Source organism: Pan paniscus, chromosome X (assembly GCF_029289425.2).
Source record: "Pan paniscus chromosome X, NHGRI_mPanPan1-v2.0_pri, whole genome shotgun sequence".
Taxonomy (NCBI): Eukaryota; Metazoa; Chordata; class Mammalia; order Primates; family Hominidae; genus Pan; species Pan paniscus.
The window spans coordinates 19,767,780-19,795,429 of NC_073272.2; the positions used below are offsets into that span (position 1 = coordinate 19,767,780).

At 41.9% G+C, this 27,650-nt stretch overlaps 1 long non-coding RNA gene across 1 annotated transcript in view; it reads right to left on the minus strand.

The window, feature by feature from the left end:
- Positions 1-564: 564 nt before the first annotated feature.
- Positions 565-27,650, minus strand: part of LOC134729795 (uncharacterized) — a 135,518-nt gene continuing 108,432 nt past the window's right edge. The window contains exons 2-3 of the long non-coding RNA XR_010111225.1: positions 2,412-2,551; positions 565-856 (exon numbers count right to left, since the gene is read on the minus strand). This is a non-coding gene — a long non-coding RNA (uncharacterized LOC134729795). The remainder of the gene's footprint in view (positions 857-2,411; positions 2,552-27,650) is intronic.

A 27,650-nucleotide genomic window follows, 5' to 3' on the forward strand; every position in this document is an offset into this window, starting at 1 on the left:
TTCCAATCAGGTTTGGAGACTACTCCCAGTTAAAAGGAACCCCTTTCCAGAAGCTACTCTTCTAGATTGTATTCCCTTCAATTCCCAAGTCACCACACAGGATCCTTTAGTTAAGTGCATCTCTTACTTTGAAGTGCGTACAAATATCCTAGAATCTTGTTAAAACAAAGATTCTTATTCAGTAGGTCTGGGGTGGGGTGTGCCAATGCTGCTGGTCCATGAACCACGCTTCGAAAAAAGCTATGGTTATCTGCCCATATCCCAAATCAAGCCTAAATTTGTTAGCTTGGGTGAGTCTGGTGCTAAGAAGGCCAAGAATTCTGAATTTATCCTCATGTGGTGCTTTTTCCTTCATGATCACAGCTCTAACCCTGATCAACAACCTCACACTTGGTCTATGGCCACCACCCCTAGAAAAGCAAAGCCAGGTAGGTCAGTTTCCTGCACAATGGAAGGCCTCTTATTGCAGAAGCTTCTCTGAATGACAGACATGTAGCCATTTTGCCAAACATATTAGTTATCTATTACTGGTAACAAATCACCCTGAAACTTGGTGGCTTAAAACAATAAACATTTATTACCTTCCAAAACTTCTGTGGATCAGGAATTTAAGAGCAGCTTGGCCAGATGGTTCTGGCTTGAGATTTCCCAAAGCAATATAGCCAAATGTTGGCCAAAGCTGCAGTTATCTGCAGCCTTCACTTGGGCTGGACAGTCTCCTTCCAAGGTGGCCCATTCCCATAGCTGGCAAATTGGTGCTGGTGAGAGACCTCAGATCCTTTCCATGTGGTTCTCTCCACAGGGCTGCCTGAACGTCCTCATGGCATGAAGACTGGCTTCTCCCAAAGTGAATGACCTAAGAGACCAAGACATAAGTTGCACTCTTTATGACTGATCCTCTGCAGTCACACAATGGACACTTCTGCCATATTCTATTGGTCACACAGACCAGCCATGAATTCAGTGTGGGAGGAGACTACACAGGGTCTGAATACCAAAAGGCAAGGATCACTGTGGGCCACCTTGGAGGCTGGCAACCCACACCAAATTAACCATGGCTCCCTACTCTCTCTGCAAACCATGCTGACTGAGGTCAATAGCCCACTGAACACTCCAAGCCATACTCTACTAGCCTATGTGTCTGTTCTCACTGCGTAAGCTCTACTTACTTACTGCAAGTTGATTGTGTTTGCTCCCAAACCTCTTTACGACAATTATTCCAGTTGCACTTGTTATTAAAACTTAGTAATTTATACAACGTGTGAACTGATGAAATACGAATGCAAAAAGTTTTTTCTATGGAAATTAAGTTGAAAATTTTGGAAAGATTTGATAGTAGCAGATAGCTAGAAATGCTGTTAAATTATGTGTGTGCCAAACAATTGTAAAAGATTGAAAAAAATCATCTAAAAATTGGGGGGATTATGCACTGAGCTTGCTTCACAAGTGTCTTGCTCCACTTTCAAGAAACTACAACTGGAAATTATAGACAGTGCATTTTAAGTATGGCTCATGCAAAAAGGAAAACCCACAACTCCTATCAGCAGATTTGTATTCAAAGAAAATGACTTGGATGCACATCAAAAGCTTAGTGAATGAATGTATATTTACATGTTTTAAGTTAACTAGAATGTTTAACGATTGTGTGTACCACTTTTCAAAATAATTCTCTGCTTTACTTATTTTTTAACTAACCAACCAAATCCAGGCTCCCCACAATTTTTAAATGTTTTTTTCCATCTTTTACAATTGTTTGGCACACACGTAATTCAACAGCATTTCCAGCTACCTGCTACTATTGAATCTCTCAAAAATTTCAACTTAATTTCCATAGAAACAACTTTTGCATTCATATTTCGTCGATTCACATGTTGTATAAATTACTTGGGTTTAAGAAATCAGGCTCAGATGAATGGGTATGAAAGCACGCATTGCAATTGGGAAATTGTTCCAGGGCCTGGCACTTTTGTAAGAAGTAGGAAGAAAGGATAGAGCTAGAGATAAGGAGGGGTTTAATCGCCTGGTTTTAGAAAGTTCTGAGGCTGAAAGACAATTTGTCTGCAACCTCATCTACTTGCTACCAACAGGGTGGGGCCACAGCTGCCCTATTCTACCCATGCCTTGGACTTCATAATGTCTTTTCCCTTTCAAGGCAGCTTGCCATCTATTTTAACCTGATTTCACTTGCATGCAATGGTTAGGAAGCAATATGGCTTGCTGGCCACCAAAACTTTATGCTGTGCTTTCCGTGGTGTGGAGTTGTTGCTAGGAAATGGTTTCACAGACAGAAACTACATTCTCCAGCCCAGCTTCCATCCAGATGTGGTCATGCAATCAGTTCTCATTGATGAAATATGACTGGAAGTGACGGCCAGCACTTCCAGGCTAAGATTTCAAAGAAGCTGTTGTACCTTAGTAGTGGTCTTTCTCCTGCTGGCTGAATGCAAAGGGCTCTGAGGTTCTGAAGGACAGTAGAGCTACCAGGTAGAAGAAACCTGGGTCCCTGAATTACCGCCTGTGAGCAAGTCACTCACTTGCTGTCCAGGAACACCTACAAGAGAAAATTTCAGTGTCAAGACACTGAAATTCAGAGCATTGTTATAGTAGCTAGTGTTACGTCCCTTTGACCAATACAGGGGCTGCTTACCCTGAGGCTTGCCCTTCTTTCTTCCTCCTTCTTCTGTCCCCCTTCCTCCTCCTACACCAGCATCTTCTGTTTCAATGGGATATGAGCTATAGTATGTACTTCAATGAGGTATGAGCTATATAGTATGTATAGTATATGCTTCTGTAGTATGATCTATGGATTCTTAACCTGAGGCATCTGTACAATTAATTACCTGCAAAAGGTTGTCTATAGGTGCATTTTTCTGGGAAGAAGGTCCACTGCTTTTGTGAGCTTCTCATAGAAGCCTGGGAGCCCCCCAAAGTGTTACGAAGTGTTCCTCTAAGAGATTCTCCTTTGGCTGGGCACAGTGGCTCATGCCTGTAATCCCAGCACTTTGGGAGGCCAAGGTGGGCAGATCACAAGGTCAGGAGATCGAGACCATCCTGGCTAACACAGTGAAACCCCATCTGTACTAATAATACAAAAAAAATTATCCGGACATGGTGGCATGTGCCTGTAGTCCCAGCTACTTGGGAGGCTGAGGGAGAATCGCTTGAACCAGAGAGGTGGAAGTTGCAGTGAGCTGAGATCGCACCACTGCACTCCAGCCTGGGCGACAGAGCGAGACTCCATCTCAAAAAAAAAAAAAAAAAGGAAAAAAAGAAAAGAAAAGAAAGAAAAAGAGATTCTCCTTCAATGTCTTATTCCTAATTTAATCTATGACCTTAATTCACGCTATGATTTAGAGATCTGAATATCTGTGGGTAATCAATAGATGCAGATGAAAGTGAAAGCCAAAGTAAAGGGCTCTAGTTGGGTTGTGCATGCAAATGGAGAGGTACATTGTGGTTGGGATAGAATGGTGGCCTGAGGAAGATGAACGAAAGCCCCCTCTGGGATTTTTAAAGTAGCTGCCCTTCCCTTTTGCAGTAAGTATAGCCCCAAAGTGTCTCCTAGTGACCTCAGAGAGCTACCATATTCATTTCCATTAGCCTAATTTACAGCCTCAACTAAGGAGATCCTGTTTTTGTATATTGTGAGAAGTCATAGCTCAAGTCACATGTCCCGAGGAGTTTATGTCCAGCAAAACTGCCTTACTTCTAGGGCAGTAAAAAAATAAATAAATAAAATGGCCTGGAGGATTCTGAAAGAAACTGGAATTATGAGACCATGTATCATGCTTGTTCCAAGTGTTGAAAATTAATGGGTGGAAATTAAGGGTCTCCAGGGAGTCCATTATTCATAGGAAGGTGTCTAGTCTTTCCCAAGGCTGGGAATGACCTGAACTCTAAGCCAAGGGTTGACATAGAGCTTCCCATTTTACTTGGTGTCTTTTAATAGAGCAGATATAAATACATCACTTTCATCTTGAAGGAGTGTGGAGAATTATGGCGCCACCACACCAAGGTCCTTTCCCCAAGAAGCAGGCATGTAGGTAGGAGGTAGAAATGTTTATCCAAGCAGGATACGGGAGTATTCATCTTTCAGGATTCCCCTTGCTCATGCTTTTGACTAGGGTCTGTGGATATTTTCTCTTGTTGCCCCATTTTTAGATAAGTTTTCATATACTTTGTTCCTTGGACATTCTAGACCTTGGTCTAAACCTTGGACTTTGGTCCAACCCAGTGGTTCTCAATGTATAATCCCCAGACCAGCAGCACCAACAAATTCTTGGGCCCCATCTGCTGAATCAGACCCTCTGAGGATGGGGCCAAACAATACGTTTTAACAAGCCCTCCCGGTCATTCTGACACATGCTCAAGTGTGAGAACCGTTGGACAAACCTCTACCAAGAGTTTGTCCTTTGCTGCCTGAACTTGACCCATGCAGTCTCTTAGTAGATCCATATTAAGTTCCCTTCAAGACTGAAATGGTGTAAGCAGCTTCAGAGACATTTTGGATTTTTGAGTGTTTGGGTTTTGTTTTTGTTTTGGCTATTACTGAGATAATGATGCTGTGTTTAGCTCACGTAAAAACAACACAGCAGAAAAAAATAGCTTCTGGAAAATTAATGTTTTTGTATACTATGAGATGCAGGCATTCTTGGGTCTCCTTTTTCCCCAGGTATTCCTGAGGTGTTGGTTCCCTCTAAGTTGTAATGTGTGGGAAGACCTGCCGGGTACACACAACCTGTCTCATCTTGATCTGGCACTGCAGAAAAGATATTTATCTCCAGCTGAAAGACAGCCTGATAATCTCTCTTACTTTAATCTACTCCTTTACATTATGTAGCTTCAAATACTCACGTTTGCCTTCAGAGTTTATTAGCGGGAAGGCTGCTTCTTAATGCTCAGAGCTGTAAAGCAATTATTTGATACAGAAGTCATTGCCTGGCAACCTATGCCACTCACAGCCGCCTGCCCTATTTGAGGTGTTCTCCTCGTTCTTCCTCTTCTTTTCCTCATCTCATGACCATTTCACTTTCTTCCTCTTTTTTTCCTCCATTTTCTTCCTTTTACTCTATGCTCAAAACATTCTAAGACTGTACTTTTCAACCTTTATTTTGAATCATCTGGAGTTCTTGTTTAAAATGCAAATTGCTACGTCCCACTCTCTCTAGACACTGAATCAGCATCAGGGAGTGCAGCCCAGGAATCTGCCTTTTCAACACGTGCCCCCCACCCCCACCACCATGATTCTAAGACTTACTGGATCACTGTTCCAAGGTCTCTGAAGATTGCCAGCTCTGGAATGTCTTAGGACTTGGGATAGCATTCTGTTCTACAGAGTCTGAAGTGGGCTGAGCGACTTGTCTGGCTGCATTGGCTTGCAGTCACCTGGCTTCATTGTGGTCTCTATGTTTATTCAAAGTGGCTTTGGAGGAAGGCTGATGGAAATTACGGAGGTACTAAAGTCTCCCTCCACAACCCCCAATCCCGCAGCCATGCCATATGATAGTATTACTCTCCTACCCACCACTCTCAAAAAGATGCTGAAACCCAAAGTGATCATCTTATTTGAACTTTGAATGAGACAGGCACAAAGATATTTTTTAAAATCCAGCCTCTTGGCCGGGTGCAGTGGCTCACACCTGTAATCCCAGCACTTTGGGAGGCCAAGGCAGGTGGATCACCTGAGGTCAGGAGTTCAAGACCAGCCTGGTCAACATAGCAAAACCCTGTCTCTAGTAAAAATACAAGAATTAGCTGGGCATGGTGGCAGCCGCCTGTAATCCCAGCTATTTGGGAGGCTGAGGCAGGAGAATCACTTGAACCCAGGAGGCAGAGGTTGCCGTGAGCTGAGATCGCACCACTGCACTCCAGCCTGGACCACAGAGAGAAACTCTGTCTCAAAAATAAATAAATAAATAAATAAATAAATAAATAAATAAATAAATAAATAAATAAATCTGGGCCCTTGACACTTGCACCTCAATACCCTGCATGAGAGCAGCAATGCATTTTGATTGAACCTCAGTGTTTTTCACTCTCCCCACACTGTTCTACTCTCCCCACACTGAACTTAGGGACTGAAGAATCTTCCTAGGGTGGAGCAGAATGCCCTCCCTGTGCTTGTGAGCTCCTGTAGCAAATCCTATTGGCACCCTTGCATATCCTCCTCCCTCTACATTCAGGCTGCCAACTGAAAAACATCCATAACTCTCTTCGAGGATGCACTTGGCTGGTGCTCAGGGCAAGATGGAAATGCTGTAGAGTTAATGTCCCTGGAAGCAGCCCTCAAACAATGACAGATGTGAGATTTGATGGAGAAATAGCCCAGCTTCCTCATCCCTCTAGGAGGATAACTCTGGAGTGAATTCAGCCATCCTCCAGAGTCCCCAAAGGGATTGCTCCCCAGGAGTCCATAGTGGGAACTTGCTTATTACACATGAAGTAGCAGCTTCCTTCTCTTTCCTTCTCCACTTTCCAACCAGCATCTCCCAAGACCACCTTCCAAATAAACAACAGCAGCTCCCCCTTATCCACAGTTTTGCTTTCAGAGCTTGGTTTCAGTTACCTGAGGTCAACCACAGTCCAAAAACTTTAAATGAAAAGTTCCAGAAATAAACAATTCATGAGTTTTACATTGTGTGCTGTTCTGAGTGTGATAAAATCTTGTGCTGTCTTCTCTGTCCTGTTGAGGACATGAATCTTCTCTTTGTCCAGAGTCTCCACGCTGTAGATGCTCCCCACCTGTGAGTCTCTTAGCTGGCTCAGGGATCCAATCCAAAAATAACATAAATTATATAGGGTTTGGTACTATCTGCAGTTTCAGGCATCCAGTGGGGGAATCTTGGAACGTATCCCCCTCAGATAAGGAGGTACTACTATACTTGCATTTGAATCTTTGTCTCTGGATCTGCTTCTGAGGGCACCCAAACCCTGGCACCCCTCCCATCTCCAGGACTTAAAAAACACAAAGATGAGCTAACAGTTCCAAATGGACGCAGGAACTGTAAGAGACGGGAGTGCTCCCTTGTCTCTGGACTCCAGACAAAATTAGTGGATGCCAGGGAAACCTGATGGCCTGTTTCATAGCTCCTCCTAAATAATGAGCCTTATACTATCTAGAATGACTGGGGCAGAGCAACAGCAGTCCTCTTTTGCCCTGTCGCAAACTGAAGGCTCTGTGTTCTTCGTCAGAAGGTCAAGATCTAAGCACAATCTGGGGTCTTGCAAAGTCACCAATTCACATTCATCAGAAGTCCTTAGAAGACAGGGCATTCCACATTTGTTCATCCCTTTAACAAATATTTATGCAGCAATTGCTGCTAGTCGGGGTCTGGGAGATACAGAAGGAGTGTGTGTGAGTTCAGCCTGGTCAGGCTGTTGCTAGACGGAACCCTACCAACTTCTTCCATTTTACATGGAAGCTTGCATCTCCTCCTGCCTGGATGAAGCCAAAGTCTGCTAAACGGGCTCCCCGCCTTCAGTTCAGCCTCATCTGCTTCACCCTCCATCCCGGGAGCAGTGTTATCCTTCTGAAATATAAAACTATGTGGCCCTCCCCTGCTCAATAACCTTCTGTAGCTCCACTTTGCCTACGGAGTAGAGTACACATTTCAGATTTTATATGCTCCCAAGGGCTCTCAAGTTTGGCTCTTTTCCCATCCCTCTCTTCCCCTTCCCATTAGGTGGTTTGTACTCCCTCAAACACTCCATGTTCTTTCAGTCCCCCTGCCCTTTTTTTTTTTTTTTGCACTTGCTGTTCCCTAGGCCTAAATCTCACTTATGACTTTAGCCAAACTCTATTCATTGTTGAGCACACTTAGGCAGAATGTCACCCTCTTCCATGAAGTTTTCCTCACTCCACTTCTGTACCTCCAACAGTACCAACAACCATGTCCTCTAAATCCCTTACTAACGTCACACATATGACAAATTCAATATTGATCACACTATGTTGTCATTGCTTCTCTCAAAAGACTATGAGCCTCTAGAAAGCAGGGACATTGCCATTTTGTTCATCTTCGTACCCTGCTGTGGGCCTAAGATAATGCCCGGGGCACTACATTTGTAAGAAATGTTTGAGAATGACTGCATGGGCCCATGAAAGCCAGAAGGAAATTCAGCCCTTTCTCTCTGGTAATTGGCACCACTGCTGACATAAGATTGGCTCCACACTCCTGCATGGAAATGTCAGCTTGGGCTGTCCTCTGCAGCTTCCTTCCGTTTCAGGGCTCCCAGCAGTTGTCTCCCCAACTTTAGAGCCGAGATCTGGAGGTTGCCCTGGGATAGGAGGCCAGCAGGGTGCTGCGATCTGTCAGGAGCCAGAGCTGAGCAGATGGATGTTCATTTCCCTGGGGTGCATTCATGCTGCTCCCATGGGACTCCACTGACACAAGGTGGCAGGAAGCTGATCACATTGCAAGCCCTCATAGGTATTTACAGGGAGTCTTCAATGCTGATGGTCAACAAGGAGATTCAAGACAGGGAAAGAATCAGATCAAGGTGCCTTATACCCAGAGAAGCTGATACGGCATTCACAGGGAGAGATGTCTCAGAAGGGACAACTCAAGGAGTTCTCTACCGGCAGGCATCCAGGGAAGAGAGGGGAGGATGAGTCAATATTATAGCTGCTCAGCTAAAGCCAGCAGCCACTTAATTCAACCAGAGAGCTGGTGGCAGTGCTGGCCTGAACCATCTTTGATCGCTCTCAAACTAAAACAAACAAACAAACAATGCAACACTTTGGGAGGCCAAGGCAGGAGGATTGCTTGAGGCCAGGAGTTGGAGACCTGCCTGGGCAACATAGCAAGACCCATCTCTATAAAAATAAATAAGTAAATAAATAAAACAAAAAACCCTCACTCAACCCCAAATCCATCACACATCTTTCTGTACTTCTGCAAGGTATAGGCCAGAATGTTTCATTCTAGAGAGACCTGGGCTTTATAAATATTTACTATGGACCAGGCACAATGCTATGTGTTTTCTGTGCATCATCTCAATTAATCTTCATAACAAACCCTGGTTGATAAGTATTATAATTATCCCCCATTTTACAGATGAGAAATTGGACGCTCAATGAGGTGAACTTGGCCATCTTCGTACAGTTGGCAAGGAGCAGAACTGGGATTCTTACCAGGTTTATGGGACTCCATGATCTGTGTTTGGAACTTCCACATGATGCCACTGAGAGTACAATGGCTTCCCTGATGTTCACGTGAAGAGGCAGCAGAGTATAGAAATGAGGCAGGGGCCCTGATTCCTGGTACTTGGCCACCAACTAGCTGTGTGGCTGTGGATAAAGCATCCAATCTTTCTGGACCTCAGTAATTTCCTTGATAGGCAAGTGCGAGGGTTGGACTGAATGATCTCTAAACCTCCTTTAGATCTAGCATTCTAGTACTCCATAGTGGAATCACATTTTCTTAGATGCATGGCCATCATGGGTGGGTATCCACGCTCTTAGAAAAGACTGACTGGTGGAAAATGAAACTGAGCTTAAGCAGGTGGCATATCCCTGAGTCATGATATGAAGGGGGGCTTTAGTTGTCATTTGGAGGCTGTTGAATAAAGCTGCCTAGAGGACCAGATTTTTAGTCCCCTTGACACATTCTGGTTGTCAAGTATTAAGCCCCTTGGGTTGGGTCTGCCCATTTCAGGCTGTGAACTTCTGAGGATGGTAATTTTCTTTAAATTGCTGTCTATAAATCCCAGCAAGTTTCACAAATGGACAGTGTTTCAATTATGACTACTGTATTTAAAAATGTCCCCAAACTTGGGGGACACTTTTATTATGCCTATGGATGGATTCTGTGAGTCAGTAATTCAAACAGGACACAGTAGGGATGGTTTGCATCTGCTCCTTGTTGTTTGGGATCTAAGTTAGGAAGACTCAATGATTAGAGGTAACTGAATGGCTGGGGGCTGGAATCTCCCAGAGGAGTCTTCACTCACAGGTCCAGCAGTTGATCTGGCTGTTGGCTGGGACATCCACTGGGTCTGTTTATCAGAACACATTACTTCTTCATGTAGCTTCTTGGGCTTCCTCACACCATGGTGGCCTGAGGGTAGTCGGAATACTTCTTTTTTTTAATAGTGTGTAAAGACTAATGGCATTTAATTCATATGTATCATGCTTTGGGATAATTTTTTCTTTTTTATTATACTTTAAGTTCTGGGATACGTGTGCAGAACATGCAGGTTTGTTACATAGGTGCCATATGCCATGGTGGTTTGCTGCATCCATCAACCCGTCATCTACATTAGTTATTTCTCCTAATACTATCCCTCCCCTACCCTTCCAACCCACAGACAGGCCTCAGTGTGTGATGTTCCCTTCCCTGCATCCATGTGTTTTCATTGTTCAAGTCCCACTTATGAGTGAGAATATGCAGTGTTTGGTTTTCTGTTCCTGTGTTAGTTTGCTGAGGATGATGGTTTCCAGCTTCATCCATGTCCCTACAAAGGACATGAACTCATCCTTTTTTATTGCTGCATAGTATTCCATGGTGTACCCAAAGGATTATAAATCATTCTGCTATAAAGACACATGCACACGTATGTTTATTGCAGCACTGTTCACAATAGCAAAGACTTGGAACCAACCCAAATGCCCATCAGTGATAGAATGGAATTCTTTCATAGTAGTTCAAGATCTAAGTGTGAGTGTCCCAGAAACTGAAGAATAAGCTGTATTGCCTTTTGTGACTTAATTTCATAAGTTATTTCCACTTCATTCTATTGACTACAAGTGAGTCATTACGGCCAGATAAGATTCAAGGGAAGAGGACATGAACCCTTACCTCTAAAAGGGAGGAGCATCAAAACTGGCATAGCATTTTCATTGTTGTATAGGGCAGGGACTGTGTCTTAGTTATCTCTGAATCCCTACAATCTAGCATAGGGAATGACAAAGAATAGATGCTCAATGAGCGACTGGTGATAAAGCAGTGCATAAGTGAGTGATTGAAGGAAAATGTATCCCATTGAAGAGTGTCTTGTTGAGAAGTGTAGGCATTTATTCTACCTATTTTTTTGTTTGCATTGTCTTCGCTTTGGTATTTCAACGGTAAAATAAACCATGATTTGTGAATGACATGCAGAGTGGAAAAAAAAGTTCAATGGCATTATGGTAGCTTCGCCTTTAAAGAGGATTCTATGCTCATTAATTCTTCCTCAGTCCCACATGGTCTTCTGTGTTGGGGTGTCTTCCATGTTTTCCAACAAAATGGTTCAGAAATCAGGTTCTACCAGAACCAACTGAACATTTTGTAGTGAGGTCTGAGCTGACCTCCCCAACCTGCCCACCCAGCTCTAGGTCTGTGTTCTCCTAGTTAGTTGAGTTCTAGCCTTCCCCTCTCCTCCCCTGCCCCTTCTCTTGCCTCTCCCCTCCTCTTGTGGGAGGAGTGACCCCTTGCCCCTACCCCACCCCTTATTCCTTCTGCCCTTCTCCCTAACACCCTCTTCTTTTTTTACTCTCATGCTCCCTCCCCTGCTCCTTCCCCTCCCTCTCCTCCTCCTGCTGTCTCTCCTTTCCCCTCCCCTACTCTCCCTCACTCCCTGCTCCTCCCACAATGTCATCACCTCTAGCTTGGGGTTGAGAATATCTTCAGGATTGTCAGAAGAGTCAAAGGGAAGCCAAGCCACCTCTGCCCCCAGCACCAAACCAGGAGAATGTCCAGGACCATCAGCCCCTGGACTTCTCCTCATTGGTTTGGTATATGGCTTTTCATCAATTTTATGGGCACCAAGTTATGATGTCACATAAAAGGCTTAAAGCTCCTTTGGCTGTTTCAAACTAGCATGCAAAGCCCAAAATTACAGAAACACGACAGAAAATAAGTCTTTAAGAAGAAAAACCATGACAATGGGAATTTGCCATTCCCAAATTAACATTTGGAAAATACTAGTCACACACACTTATGCCAGCAGAGACCTCAGAGAGCATCTTGCTCAGCTCCTCATTTAACAAACAGGGAGTTCAGAGCCAAAGAGGAAGAGCTATAACAACAACTAGCATTTACTAGGTACTGATTCTGCCCCAGGAACTTTCTTATTTTATGACAGTTGTGCAACAATCAGATGAGTTGAAATCATTAACCCCGTTTCTAAGATAAAGAGACAAAAGCTCAGAGAGGGTCAGTAAGTTCTGCAGGGATACACAGCCAGAAAATAGGAGAGTAGGGATTTAAACCCAGTATCTAGGATGAGTCCCCAAACTGTGTTCTTAACCATTAGGCTGAACTGTATCTCTAAGTGATTTTTTATTACCCTCCCTTTCCCCAGATCACACATATTGCTAATGGTTAGATTAATTTCAGAAAAGTAAGTTGAGCAGTGCCTGAAATTGAACAAGTGATGCTACAGTTCAAGTCAAAGTCAAAGTCAGACTTCATTAAACTGAATTCAAGTAGAAAGGACTCAGAGCAGAGATCTTAAGAGGCTTAGAGGATGGTTGTTTGCAGGGACAACTATGAGCTTAGGGTCAGCAAAGACCACATGGTTCAATGACTTTAAGACTTAAACTGGAAGCCAGTCTTTCATTCAACACTAGCTCTGATTCTTCTTAGCTTAACCTCTGCACCTAGTTTCCTTCATCTGTAAAACGAGAGATGGTAATAGTATCTGCCTGATAGAACAGATGTGAAAGACCAGTAAGATTCACAAACGTAAGGTTCTCAGAATTGTCTGACACGTAACAAATTCTTCATAAGAATTTGTTCTGTTATTACTCAATAATATCTCCATGGCCTAATAATTTCCAGGAACTAACATAGTTCCTAACACATGGAAGGTGTTCAATAAATTGTTGCTAAATAAATGAAGAGAAATGTATTAGTAGCTCTAATAATATTCATCTGTTCTTCATCCTCTCAAAACAGAAAACATGAAAAAATGAGTTTCTCCTTTACTTTACCTTACAGTCTTTCCATATGTTGAAGCCTCATTCTTCAGTGATTAAAACCACTTTTCCTTGGCAAAGGCTGGAGGAGCCTGAGGACCAGCTGTTTTCCACTTTTTCTGAGGCCCATTTTACCAAAAAAAAAAAAAAAAAGACATCTTAAAGATGTAGAAGACACAGCCTCAGGACCCTTTCAGTTACAACTGTCAAAAACCCAACTCAAATGGGAAGAAGCAAAGAGGTGAAAGTATAGAATCAATTAAAAACTACAAGGATGACTTCAGGCATGACTAAATCCAGGCGTTCAAATGGTGTCAGCAGGACTTGGTTTTGTTCCATCTCCTCGCTCTGCCTTCTTCAATGATGGTGCTATTCTTAAGCACATTCTCTCCTATAATAGCAAGATGGCTGCCAGCAGCTTCAGATTTATATCCTCACAACTCCAAAACCAGGGCAACTAAAACACTTATTTTTATGACAACTCCAGCCAAAGTCCCAGTTTGACTGGACCATCTTGGGTCAGGTGTTCATTCCTAAACCAATCACTGAATCACTATGGCTCTAGGAATGGAACACTTTGATTTTCTAGGCTTCATATGTGTGTCCTCCTCCTTGATTCCAACGGACAGAGTTAGCTCCAGACAAACTATATAGACTAAGACTGGGATGGTGTTACCAAAGGAAGGGAAAGTGGATTGAACAGCCACAATCGACAAACTTCCATGACAAACATCTACAAGGTAGGGATGGCTAGCAAGTGCATAGCTTGCTTCTTAAAGGGTTGTAGATATGCATCCCCATTTTACCTAAAGCTTTCTCATGATTCACACCCCCAACCCTCCCTCCAGCTATAAGGCAGTGATTTTCAAAACTTTCCACCTCCACCTCCAGCAAAAAAAATAAAATTCATATTAAAAACGAGTATCCATATGAACTGAACTGAAACAAATGCTTCATCAAACAATATTTATTTTTCACTACCTGCAATGCACTTTGATAGTTTTTGTTCTGTTCTATTCTACTCTAGTTTAATTGAATATATTCCATTATGTTCCCTCCCTTCCACCCCATTCCATTTTATTGTTGTAGTTATTAGTCAGGACAATGCTTGCTAGCTGCTGAAACAAACAGCCCCTAAATCTCAGTGATTTAACAAAAGTGTATTTCTTGTTCATGTTGTAGCCTGATCCTTATTAGGAAGCTCTGCTCAATGGCCTTCTTCCTCCTCTAGGGCTCCAGGCTCTTTCTATATCATGGTGCCACCATCTTCAACACAGGATCATGGCATAAATGGGGACAGGGAGGATAGAGGGAAGGGGAGGAGATGGGAGGGGATGAGAGGAGAGGGAAACGGAGGGGAAGGGAGAGGATAGGAGAGAATCACTCGGGAGGATTTATAGTTAGGCTTGGAAGTGGCTTCTACCACTTTTGCCTGTACTCTGCTGGCCAGAAACTAGTCACGTGTCTCCAGCTGCAAGGGCCACAGGGAAACATGGTCTGAGCACCCAAAAAGAGGAAATGGGATTGATGGACATCAATCTATATTCACAGTCTATGTCACAGGATTTTATTCAAGTTTGTTGAGAAAAAGAACATGATGGTCCCACTACGTGGAATTCAGGACTCTCTAGTGGATGCAATTCCTTAGTTTGAAAAACCTTGCCCTACCAACCTGCCTTGGTTTTTCTATCTTGCAGACCAAGGCTTTTTTTGCTCCTGTCTTTCTATTCTCATCTGTCTGTCATGGCACTTGAATTCATCATCCCTGGTGAGGAGATCCTGACCACCTTCCCACACGCCTTCCTCAAATCTGTCTCTGACTCTGCCTGAGAACCCTGAATTCCTTGAGCCACTCTGTGGCTACTATGGCAGCCATGAGCCATGACTCCTATCTCCTGCCCCAAATTGTCCTTCTCCATCTCTCTTATCCTATCTGGCTACTCTCTTACCCTTGCCCAGCCCAGGGGACTATAGTGACAGAGATGGTAAATGAGACCAGGGTCCGTGGGGCAGCTAGCCACCCCTCCAACTCCAGGGCTCTGCCCTGGGCTGGCTCCAGCGTCTGTCTATGTCAGGACTGAAGTAATTGAGCCAGCCAGGCATGTAATAAGATAGCTCTTTTACCCCCTGCTACTATGGTGAGTGGCTGTGGAATCTGATTCTAGCAGCATCTTTATCTCCGCAATTAGGCTTCGGGGTTCATTATCTAAAAAGCATTGGCCAGTAGCACAGAGCAAGTCGGTTAGCTTAGAGGGGAACTGGCCCTTTAATCCAAGCCGTGAGGAGGCCAGGATCTTGGATTTCTCAGTTAAAAGAACTTCTGGTTCTGGAAGAACTGCAAGCTGACTGCTCTTCAAGTTGATAAACAATTTTAGTCCATACTTAAATGGTGATCACCATGTGCCACACACTGGTAGGAGTGCTTTATAATATTAATTCACTTAAGCCTCACAGAAACTCCATAGGTGAGGAAATTAAGGCCCCAAAACAGTAAAGATCTGCCCATGTCACACAACTAAACAAAAGCAGAGCCAGGATTGGCAGATCCAGGCTCCAGACACTACCCTTTTGACCACTAAGTTACTGTACCCATGAGAATAAATTGTATTTGTATATAATATTTATATGCTGCTTACAGTTTTTGAAATGCTTTTACATACTTTTCTGACCGTCACAAGAACCCTGTGATCCAGTTATGATTATTTTGATGAGAAAAAGATACCATTTTAACATTGAGAAAATTGAGGCTCCAAGGAATTCAGTAAGATTCCCAAGTAGTAGCACTTTGGAGCCAGCTTAGTCCAACTTCCTCAGGCTGATGGTTCAATCATCAGGAACTTTGTAAGCCAATTACAAATCATGGTTGTTATTTAAAATTAAATTATATAAATTTATAACTTAAAAACTCTATTCAAAACAAAGGTAATAAATACCCAGAACTCATCACTTTCTAATTCTTTTCCTACATTTTACTATTATCAAGGCACTTGAGGCCATCTGTAACTCTATCGTATCTGTACGGTGGAAATAATGTTTCACGGGCACTTTAGTGACATCACATTGATAGATTGAAGTTAGCTACAGTGGTGGTATCTACACTTGGGAAATCAGCAAATTCTGTGGCTCTTCCTGCCCCATGAGAGCTTGTTGTTGATTATTTCCCAGCGCACCCCTGTTTCCGTGACTCTGGCCATCTCAAGTGTGTGCTCATGTGACTTGTTTTCCTGTCCTACTCAATGTCGTATTTCCAGGGCCTCATGTGATCTCCTTCCTCTCGCATTGCTCATAAACACCCCCGCCCAGCCTCCTGAGTCTCTCTACCCCATCTCTTTGACTTGCATTTCCCAGAAGGGCTTTCCCAAACAGCCCACAGTTGCCCTCACCTGGCCTGAGTCAGCTAACACCCAGCCAGCCCAACAGCCTTCATTCCTGCCAGGTCCAAGTTCTGCCCAAGTTTTGCCTTCCCCAAGCTAAAAGACCCACCCACCTGCTTATTTGCCCTCTTAGAGGCAGGAATCAACGAGGCCCGAAAATGTTCCTGCCCCAGACTTTGCTTCCACCGTCTGACCTAGCTAGGCTGGCAAGGGGATGGTTAGTTTCTCCGTGTGTGTTCTTTGGGAGCTGTTGCAGATCAAACAGTGGTCCTTCCCTAGTCCTAATGCAGAACACCCCTAAGCATGCCATGTACTCCTAACCATGCCAAATGCTCCTGCTTGCAGCCTGGACACTGACTTATGGGCATCCAAGGGGGGGTGGCAGGTGGGGATTTTAGTGAACCATCTGACACCTAATAAGCACAAAATATATGCTTGTCTTTATTCTCTCTAAAACACAGCTAGATTTGTTTTTTTCAATTAAGGATTCCCTTCCATTCACTAGCTCCTTTTCAGCCTCATGGACTTCTGGGAATTCTGTAACATTAGCATAATATATGTAGGACTCATTACATGCCAGGCAGTGTCCTAATCACTTGAACAATCCAAGGGGGTAGGCACTACTATCACCTCCATTTGAAAAATGAGGAACTGAGGCATAGAGAGCTTAAGTAATTTGTCCCAAGTCACACAGCTAGTAAGGGGGAAGCCAGATCTTGCCCAAGTGCTCTGGTTTCAAAGCCTGTGCTCTTCGTGGCTTTGCCGAAGTGATCTGAAATCTAACTGGTTCTCCCTCTGGGTTTCGACAGCTTTCTGTTTATACCTGGGTTAAGAACTTACCAAGTTGCAATATCATTATCTGGTTACAAGTTTGTCTACATTCCTCCCAGCTCCTCCCCTGAGTCCTTGGAGGATGAGAACGATGTCTTATTTTTATTTGTGCCCAGGGTCCAAGGTTGAGTCTGGCATGTGCTAAGTGGTAAACGTTAGTTAAAATGCATAGTCCTCCTCACTTTCAAGATGAGGAAACTGAGGCCCAGAGAGCTGACAGAGGACTGCCGAGAACTGAGGTGGCATGGCTTGAAGTCTGGTACTTGTTCTGCTCTGCCTCACTGCTCTTCTTGCTAACTTGGGAGTTGTGGGCCAGGTCATGGGGATCTAGAGCAGGCTGGCATTGCCTATCCACCACACTGCAACACTGGTCCATGGTTTCTCCCAGAAAGAACATGCATGTCCAAACCCACCCCCAGGAGAGACTGAGAAAAGCACCACTGTGCTGGTCACACACTCACTTCTGGCACAGATGGGTACAGCTTGGGAAGCAGGTCAGGTTCTAGCCTCACCTGATGAGGCTGAAGATGAACAGATGCCCAGAGCATTGAGGGCTTAAAAACGAAATTCAAAGACTCCTCATCCACTTTTTATTTGCATCAAGATTATTCTGACCCAAATCCTATCAAAGAAAGCAGAAAGATCCTAAACCATGAATTCGCCCCTCCCACGCTTGCTACCCCCATTTTGTTAGTTTCTTAACGTGAGCAGATTACTTTACTCTTGGGTTTCAACTAGCTGTTTTCATCCTTATCCTTAGTTGTAAAGAAAAAACTCCCATTTAACCTAAATGCAAATAGCCAGGAAAAGAAAAGGAGGGTCAGGTTCCATGTTATTTTATAAAGCATTACAAAATGACAAACAAGATAATACTGGGAATTTAAAAAAAAATTCAATTAACTTCAAGAGCTATCACAAGGTTTGTGTAATTCACAGGAACAATGTAATGAAATGTTTATAGTGTCACTAGAGTCCTGGCAAAGATTGAAGTACCTGTGACAGATCAAAGAAAAAATAAAACATTATTCCATTTAGGTGCAGTGTTATGGATATCCTGGTACTATAGCTCTTTGGAAATGATTAACTCCATGTGGTATTGATGGTAATGATCCATTTTCTGGCATAATGAATTAGGCATTCCTCCATTGTTCCATAGCTTGGCTTCATTGTGTGTGTATATATCAATGGCAACTTTTTTTATATACCTTTCAGTTTCACACTCACAAAATAAAAACACACCCCCTAGGCTGCCAGAGAAGAAAACAGGAGCCTCAGAGCTGATTTATTTTTATCACCCACATAACCCTATTTCCTACGTGAGACATGAAACCACATCAAAGAAGGAATAGTTTTTACTTCTCTGAACTGGGAGGGAAATTGCTACTCTTCAAGCTGGGAGCTCAGAAACCTTTGTTGAAAAGTGTCCATTTTTATCTAACACGTTCTTCTTCTGAAAGGCCCTTGTTTTTAAGGAATAATTCTTCCAACAAAGACTCACCCATCAGGCATCCCACTCATGATTAGTTAATCTGTGAAAATGAGAAACAACCTCTAAGTGGTTGACATACTTTAGCAGCAAGAGATAATCACAGCCTCTAATTTCTGAAAAGCATAATTGTCTTGCGACCGTGGGCTTTTTAAATGGCAGGAACACCAAAAGAAATGAGGTAAAAAGATAGAAAAGTCAGCTATGTGATATTTTTATCAAATGCCATCGTACTGCCTCTCTCTTTGGTTTGTTTGTTTGTTCGTTTGTTTGTTTTTAATGAAGAGCGGCCTCTAAGACTAATCTGTTTAACATCATGGCGTTTCCTTGTACTACACTGAACCATCTCCATGGCATTTAAAAGTGAAATATTTGCTTCAGAAATAAAAAAAAAAGATAGGCAATAAAATGTAGCTGTAAACAAGGCTTCATGGCTTTATTTTTCTTAGATAAATACACAATAAGTTCAAAGTAGAAATGAATTCCTAAAGCAATAGTCCACTAATCTGTATTCGGGGGTCTCGAGCGTATTATCTGTAATTTACAACCAATTTAAATGGCATTAACAGCCTTTCCCTTATGGGAATTTAAATTTGCATCCTACCATTGAATTAAACAGTGATTGCATATTTTCTATAGGGGACGAAATGCTCTTTGATGCTTGTTTTGAATAATGAAGCATCTATTCATGCACAGGGTGTGATGTGCTCCTTTGTCCTCAATGTAATTGAAGCAAAATGTGAGTTAAAGGGATTTTTTCCTCCTAGCCAAAGGTTTGTTGATTGGTGCTTATTTTCATCTATTCAAAATTAAGAAAACAGTCATCTCTCACTACACAGGGAAATCATTTACCTAAAAAGGCCCTGAATGAAGGGAGGTCAAGTTTTGCCTTATTTGATCTTTTCAAAGATGAAGGAGGATGTCAGAAAATATTGCAAACTAACCTTTGGGGGAATGGTATTGTGGAATTAATTTGCAGTTCTTCTCTAGGACCAGAACAAGAAAATTAGAAGTGGAGGATAGGGCAAAGGGAGAATATGGCCTGTTTCCAAAGTAAGAAATTTAAATAACCTTGCTCACCTACACCAAACTATACTGAAATAGAAAGGGCAGAGTCTTTGCAAATCACAGAATCTGAAGCCTTAGAAGTCCAGGGATGGCAAATTCATGCGGATTGCCCTCAGTTTCCACAGTGTGCCTATGCCAGACATCAGTAATCAGTGATAGCCCTCGTGGCCATTAAATGAAGATAGAACCTCATAATCAAGTGCTCTGGGCAGCCAATAGCAATTGATGTGTTGGCACTAGAGGTGAAACCTATTTGCCATTTTAGTTAATCCACCTATCTCACTTAATACATGGTTCCAGAAAGATGAAGTGGCCCTCCAAAAGTCTGAGAGGTGGCCACTGGCAAAGCTAGAACTAAGAATATACCACCACTGGTGCTCCATAGTGTGCTTTCCACCCACTACCACCAGCATGCACTCTGTGCCTGTCTTGTGCACACTTATATCCCCATAACAGAGCAACTAGTAGATGCTCAATAATTACCTTTTTCTGAGACAGAGTCTCACTCTGTTGCCCAGGCTGGAGTGCAGTGGTGCAATCACAGCTCACTGTAGTCTTGACCTCCAAGGCTCAAGCCGTCCTCCCACCTCAGCCTCCAGAGCAGCTAGGACTATAGGCATGTGCCACCATGCCTGGCTTATGGTGGCACAGGCCTGTAGTAAAGGCGGGGTTTTGCCTTGTTGCTCAGGCTGAATAATTACCTTTTTTTAAGTGAATGAATGAATGAATGAGAGATATATACATTGTTAAACCTTTATCATTATGGAAAAGAAGATCCTTCTTTGAAAAACAATAACTCCCCTGGCCTTGCTGGACCATAATTAGGCAAGATCCAAACAAAAATTTAACATCTGTTTACCTAAACCTTTATTTAGAGATAGAGAAAATCACAAGTGTCAATAACATCAACAAAAACAAAGCATTTAGAGAAGAAGTAGTTTTTCTTCTTAAAGCACTCTCATAATGTCTATTAATACGCAACTGATACAAAATTGCAAATCATTATTCAGCAAAGAAGTTTCTGAAAAGCTCACCCTGCTGCATTCGAAGTAAAATCATATTGAAAAATGACATAACTCAGATTTTCCAATAGTTGAAATGGGGTTTTCTGTTTATTATTCTGTATTAATATTCTAGTTATTTCCCTTAAGGAAGTAAAACACTAAGTGTTCTTGACACTTGTCTATGGAGTATCAGAGTTCCTTGATATTAAATGTCGGCCCTTCTCCCTTACAATAGGACCCATCTGCAAGATTTAGAATGTTGGGAAATAGGAAAGCTCAACTGTCCCACATTCTTAACATAAGTGTATCCCAGTGATTCAACCAGGGTCAGTTTTGCTCCCCCATACACATTTGGCAATGTCTCAAGACATTTTGGTTGTCTCAATTGGGTGCTGCTGGCATCTATGGGTGGGAGCCAGGGATGCTGCTGAGCATTCTACAGTGTTTGGAACAATTCCACAACAAAGAGTCATCCAGCTCCAAAGGTCAATAGTGCCAAGGTTGAGTAACCCTGGTATCTCCCCTCCACCCAAAAGTGTTCATATCAGTTCAGCCCTATGTTGAATTAGAATGTGTCTCTCTGTGCCAAATAAAACATTTAACTGTGGCTGCCCAAATGTGTCTTTTTTTTTTTCTTTTCACTAAGATGTCCAGTTTATGCAGAGGGAAAGGTAGCTACTGATATTCCTCTTGTTTGCTTTCGCACAGAGCCAAACTAAAGACTAGCTCAGGTAGCTCAATGCTGGATTTTTCCAGAGCATAGAGAAAAGTTTCAGGAGCTCCCCAGTGTCTCAGCTACGCTCACCTAGTGTACTGCACGTTGGCCTAATGAAAGCAGGCACGGGCATGAACTGCCCACTACTGCATATATCTGAGGATGGCCTCCCTTTGAAGCTTTATGACCTAGTTGCTCAGAAAAAAGAGTGGAATGTGTGCGTGTTTGTTTCTTTGTGTTGTTGTTGTTGTTCTGCTAGTTCTAGCTTCACTGCTAATTTGCCTTGTGATTCTAGAGATCATGAGCCTGTCACTTACATTTTTTTGCATTTCAACCTTTTTGTCTGTACGTAGCACTCCTGGTCTTCTGTTGAAAGATAAAAAGGGAACAGTAAGAGCCAAGATATTTAAAGTGCTACTTAGGGGGGTAGCATTTCTAACTCCACAGGGGAAGGGACTATGTCTTGTTTACCGTATAGCTTCAGAACCCAGCTGGTGGTTCCGTGCTTAGCACAAAGTAGATCATTAACAGATAAGTACTGTCAATACATTGGAAACTGTTTGACAGCCTCTAGAAAGCTGAACAGTGATCTATCAATTCCACTTCCAGGTATGTACGCAAGAGAAATGGAAGAGAAATGGGTGCATATATCCTGCAAAGGATGACTACAAAAAGGTTCATAGCAGCTTAATTAACAATAGCCAAAAACTACAAAGAAACTCACCTGTCTATTGACAGGAGAATGGATAAAGAGTGTTCATACAATGGAATGATGTAGTGCAATAAAAAAGATCCAACTATTTCACATAAAATGCTCAGTAAGTGTCTGGTAGTGAGGGATGCTCAGTAATGATAAAAAAAAATGGTAATAATTATTGAGCATCCACCTTGTGCCAGGCACTTTTAGATGCTTTACACATACTGATTCATCTAATCCTAAGAACAACACCAGGGATAGTTTCTATTCCTGTTCTCATTTTACAGAAGAAAATAGTGAGGTACAGAGAGGATCAGTAAATTTTTGTTGAACTAAACTGAAGTAAAAATACATTCTGACATTTTTTAAGTACCATGTCTTGGTTCAGGCTGCTATAACAAAGTGCCATACAATGGGGGGCTTACAAACAACAGAAATTTATGTCTCCCAGTTCTGGAGGCTAGAAATCTGAGATCAGGGTGCCAGCATGATCGGGTTCTGGTGAGGGCTTTCTTCAGGGTTGCAGACCAGAAACTCCACCCTCATGACCAAATCACCTCCCAAAGGCCCCACCTCTTAATACCATCACGTTGGAGGTTAGAGTTTCACATGTGAATTTCGTGGAGGAGCACATTTAGTCTATTGCATACCGTATCAAAAGCAATATTGAGAAAATGAAAAGCAATGCCTTGTATTTAGTCTGGACAAATCATTTCTGTCCTATGTTTTGGTGCTTTATTCCAGGCCATTCCATCTTATTCTTTTAACCAACATTGTTTTTCACCAAAGCCTGTGTAGATGTTGTTCTTGTGGTTAAGGGTTGCTATTCAAAAAGCTCCAGCTAATGGAAACTTGGGGAGGCATTTTGTCTTTGATTTGCTTTGCCTGTCCGGCTATAGGAGGGCAGTCAGTGAATGAAAACTTGAGAGTGAAGTTTTAGGGCAAGCCAGAGGAGCTTGGAGACCTTAGCTTCACTGCTTGTTAAATAACATAGGCCACACCCCTCCAGAGCTGCCAGGGCTAGGTATACGGGGTGATGGAAAGGGCTACTCCTCCCATCCTGCAGTTTCAAGAACTCCACAGTTAATATGGTGTTCATGTTTTACAGTGGGTCCATGGAAATATTGTTAAGGCTGTCTTATGCTTTGTAGTGACCCAAGTGTTTATCTTGTTTGCTGTGATCATGTTGAGGAAATTGATAGTTGGAGGGGAAGGTGTCACTAGAGTGACGAGCAACTGTGGTCGTGTCTCAATTGTTCGCATCCAATGCTTCTGCACATTATTTTGGACTCACAAAAATTTCTCCATTAGGAAAGGAAATAAGTACAGGTGATGTAGGAATACTCACCTCCATGTCATATTGAAAAAAGGGTTCATTGGTAATGACAAATTTGTGTATGTCTGTGTGTGTGAGAGAGAGAGAATTGGAAAGAGAGAGAGAGAAAGATAGAAAGCGAGAGAGCATGGAGAGTTGCAATCACATCCTAGCAGCAAGTTTATTTATGGTTTGCTCAAGGTTTATTCCCCCACCCCCATCCCTGCATCCCCAGTGGAAGGATTCTGAGAGGACAGAGATGGGACTATTAAATCCCCTCATCTGCACCTCATCTCAGCTCTCAGCAGCAGCTGGTGCCTCCCCTCTGTGGATGTCGTTACCTGGGTAGCCGAGAGTTCTGGCAGAGGTGATGGATAGAGTGAGCCCTGCTTTCTTGGAGGCTATTCTGGACACCAGTTTAGAGTAGCTCAAAAATTCAGTAAGTTCAATGCTTTTAGCTGGATTTAACTGACTGTGTTTTGTGGGGCCTAAAAAAGTGTCCCCAAAATTCTGAAAAGGATCCATTTGAGAGCAGAAGGTAATGACTTGGTCTTGAAATTCTGAGGACATTGAGTAGAAATTCCCTTTCTCTAAGAAACACTTCTAAGACTTTTTAAGTTAAAGAATGTTTTTCATATGCATACGAATTAATTTTTTTTAGTAATTGACCCTTTTAAATTATACAAGTAATAGAGGGTCACTGTAAAACTTATAAAATTGAGAAGTAAAAAGAATAAGTTAAAATAACACTCAAAGAACCAAAATTTGGTATATAACCTTTCAGTTTTCCATGTGTATATGTGTGTATTTCAATAATTATTTTTCTTAAATGGAATACTAATGCACTTAGTGATTTGTAAACTTTTTTAAATTAAATAGTATCACTTGAATACATTTCCAGGTTAATAAATAACCTTCTACACTGTTATTTAATACAGTTGCCTAGTATTCCATTGTGTAGTGTACTAGAATTTATTTAACCAATCCCCTTTTGTGAGCATGTTTCTGAAACTGGATGTTTCCAGTTTTCCACTCTCGTAAATAAAACTGTGGTAAAATATTTATTTACAATCACTTATGTGCTCTTATAATTAATCGCTAGAATTGTAATTGATGGGCCAAGAGGCATTTTTAAGGCTTTTGATATGTATTGCTGAATTGCCTTCAGAAAGCCAACATGGGCCCACTCATTCACCAGGAGTGTATGAGAAGAGCCTGTACCCCAAGCACAGAGGGGTTTGTTTAAACAACATTTTAAAAGCCTGCAATTAACTTCCTTTTTATCACTTTTGCCTCATCTTATAATGTCCATGGTTTCTCTCTGTTCTCTACCCACTGCTCTGGTACTCTCAGAAAGCCAAGAAAGAGGGTAGAACCCATTAGGGGAACTGGTTTTGGCAAACTCTCAAGGAATTTCAGTTTCATGCTGGAATGAGATGACACAAAGAGCTGCCCATTCATTCTGTGCAAGAGGATATTTACGTTATGTTTTATAACAGTCATAAATGAAAATGGCATTAATCTGCCAAGTTGATGTTTTTAAAAGAGAAAAAGGGAGGAGGTGGTTGACCTACCAGAGAAAGCCCTGTGTCTGCCAGAGCTTTGCTGTGCATATGATTCTAAATAGCAGGGCAAAGGTGATAAAGCCAGCTCAACATTTCTGTCTCTATGGCAACAGCATCCCTTCTTTGAGCCTCTGACACAGCAGCAGGGACCAAAATACACTCCTTGCGCACAGTTACACTGCAACTTAGGATTTCTTTTTATTCCTTGTAAATGCACAATTTAAAAATATGAGCAAGGACAGAGAAAGAACAAATCATGCACAGCTAGAGAAGAGTCTTTTAAATGACTAAGCAAAGAAAATGAACATCCAAAGGGTTTCATGAAGTCTGCAGCCTACATTCACCATGTACAGAGAGGCTGAAAACCTTTCTCCTATGTAAGTAGAAAAAAAAGCTATGCATACATATAAGTGTGTGCATTAACATTTTCAAGTGTCCTTTCCCTAAATTTTTAATACAGGTCAGTCTTGCTATCAGCATATCCACTTAGCTCAGGTTATGATTTAATCAATGTAAGCAGCTATCCAGTTTACACAGCTGGAAGCTCCTCATATGCTAAACCCAACAAAACTTCAAAAAAACTCCATTAGCCTTGAGTGTGGAGGGCGTAATTGGCCCCCTTTAAGGTCAGCTCAAACCTACAAGTGGACACTAATGCATACTTGAATCCTGTTGAGGTCTATCTAGTCTTCTATTTATTTTGAAAAGATCTTGACAATAAAGAAATGCAGACTTGTGATTATAAACTGTTGGATTATTTCCGAGCTGATGCCAGGTGATTAGTGTTAAATCACCTGTTAACTGTTAAAGTTAACACTTAGTTCTTAAGAATGTGTCTCAATAAATGTCAAGGGAATAGATGAATGACAGAAATACCAAGGAAATATAAGATAGACATTTGATAGTTTCCCTATGTGTGTACTTCCACTGAGTGTGCCAAGACCATCTGGTTCAGTGGGTCTCAAACAGGGGCAATCTTGCCTCCCCAGGGAACACTTGACAGTGTATGAAGTATTTTTGGTTGTCACAACTTTGGGGAGGAGAGCTACGCATCTCCTCCTGCGATGCACAGGACAGCTGCATAGCAAATAATGATCTGGCCCCAAATGTCAATAGTACTGAGGTTAAGAAATCCTGCTCCAGTCTGGTTGTCCATTTGGCTACTTTTGGCCCAGAGGGTTCTGTGGGTAGATTAAATGGTTATAATTTCTGGCTTGTGTATAAAGGTAAAATTCTACTTACCTTACCTGAGCATTAGAATTTTCTTCATTGGTTTTATTGTTACATGATTCCCCCCTTGCTTTAAGCACAGTATGTTCTATTTTATTTTAGGTTAGGACTCCTGAAAGTAAAAACCAATAAACAGAAAATGAGAGGTGGAGCATTAAAAAAAAAAAAGCTCAGGATGCATTCCTTCAAAGAGAGCACCTGCAAGGTGGCTAGCACAGAGGGATGCTCAAAAAACAGTAGCTATTGTTATTTTTCCCTACACTTTTTAACACGAAAACACCATATATAAGATAATGTATTGTGTGCTCACTGCTGAAATAATAATAATAATAATAAACATTTAAGTACTCATTGCCCAACAGCTTTGAAACTTCATTATCCTGCTTTTGTTAATAACTTTCTTGATATTGACATAGATATAGATATATAAATATGCAAATTATTTGGCTTTCCTTGTTCTTGAACTTCATATAAATAACACCATACTGTATGCTAATCTCTATGAATTGTTTATATCACTCAGTAGTATGGTGGGTTTTGGGGGTTTTTTGGTTTTTGGTTTTTGTTTTCTTTTTTTTTTTTTTTGAGATGATATCTCACTCTCTCACCCAGGCTGGAGAATAGTGGCATGATCTCAGCTCACTGCAACCTCCGCCTCCTGGGTTCAAGCCATTCTCATGCCTCAGCCTCCCAAGTAGCTGAGACCACAGGTGCACCACCACCACACCCAGCTAATTTTTGTATTTTTTTAGTAGAGACAGGGTTTTGTCATGTTGGCCAAGCTGGTCTCCAACTACTGACCTCAAGCCATCCGCCCACTTCAGCCTCCCAAAGTGCTGGGATTACAAATGTGAGTTACCGCACCCAGCCAATAATATGTTTTTTTTTTAATGTTCCTCATGTTCATGTGTATAGCTGTAGTTTATTCACTTTAGCTACTAGATGGTATTCTATTGTATGACTATGTCACAATTTATCCATTTTACTGGTGCTGCACATTTGGCTTTGTGGTATTGGTCTATTAAAAATCAGGTTGCTATGTATGTTGTTGTACATTTCTCCCAGGGCACATGCACAACGGTTTCTTTAGAGTGTATGCTTGAAGTTAAATTATCAGGCTAAAGGTTTCTGCATTTTAACTTTATTAGGTAATGCCAAATTCTTTTCCAAAGTTTTGTTGTACCAATTTGCACACTTATGAAAAATATGTACTAGTTAGCATAGCTCCAACATATGGAAATAATCAACAACTAATACAGTCATTTTTGAATTTTTCTGTTTTGGTGGGCATGAAATGATATCCACTGTGGTATTAGAAATTAATTAATTAATGGAGTTGAGCAGCATTTCAACTGTTTATAAGTCTTTTGTGTTTCCCTTGTGAAATATTTGTTAATGCCTTTTGTATAATATCCTATTGGGCTGACATACATTGTAGCAGGCTGACTTCTAAGATGACCTCCAGTG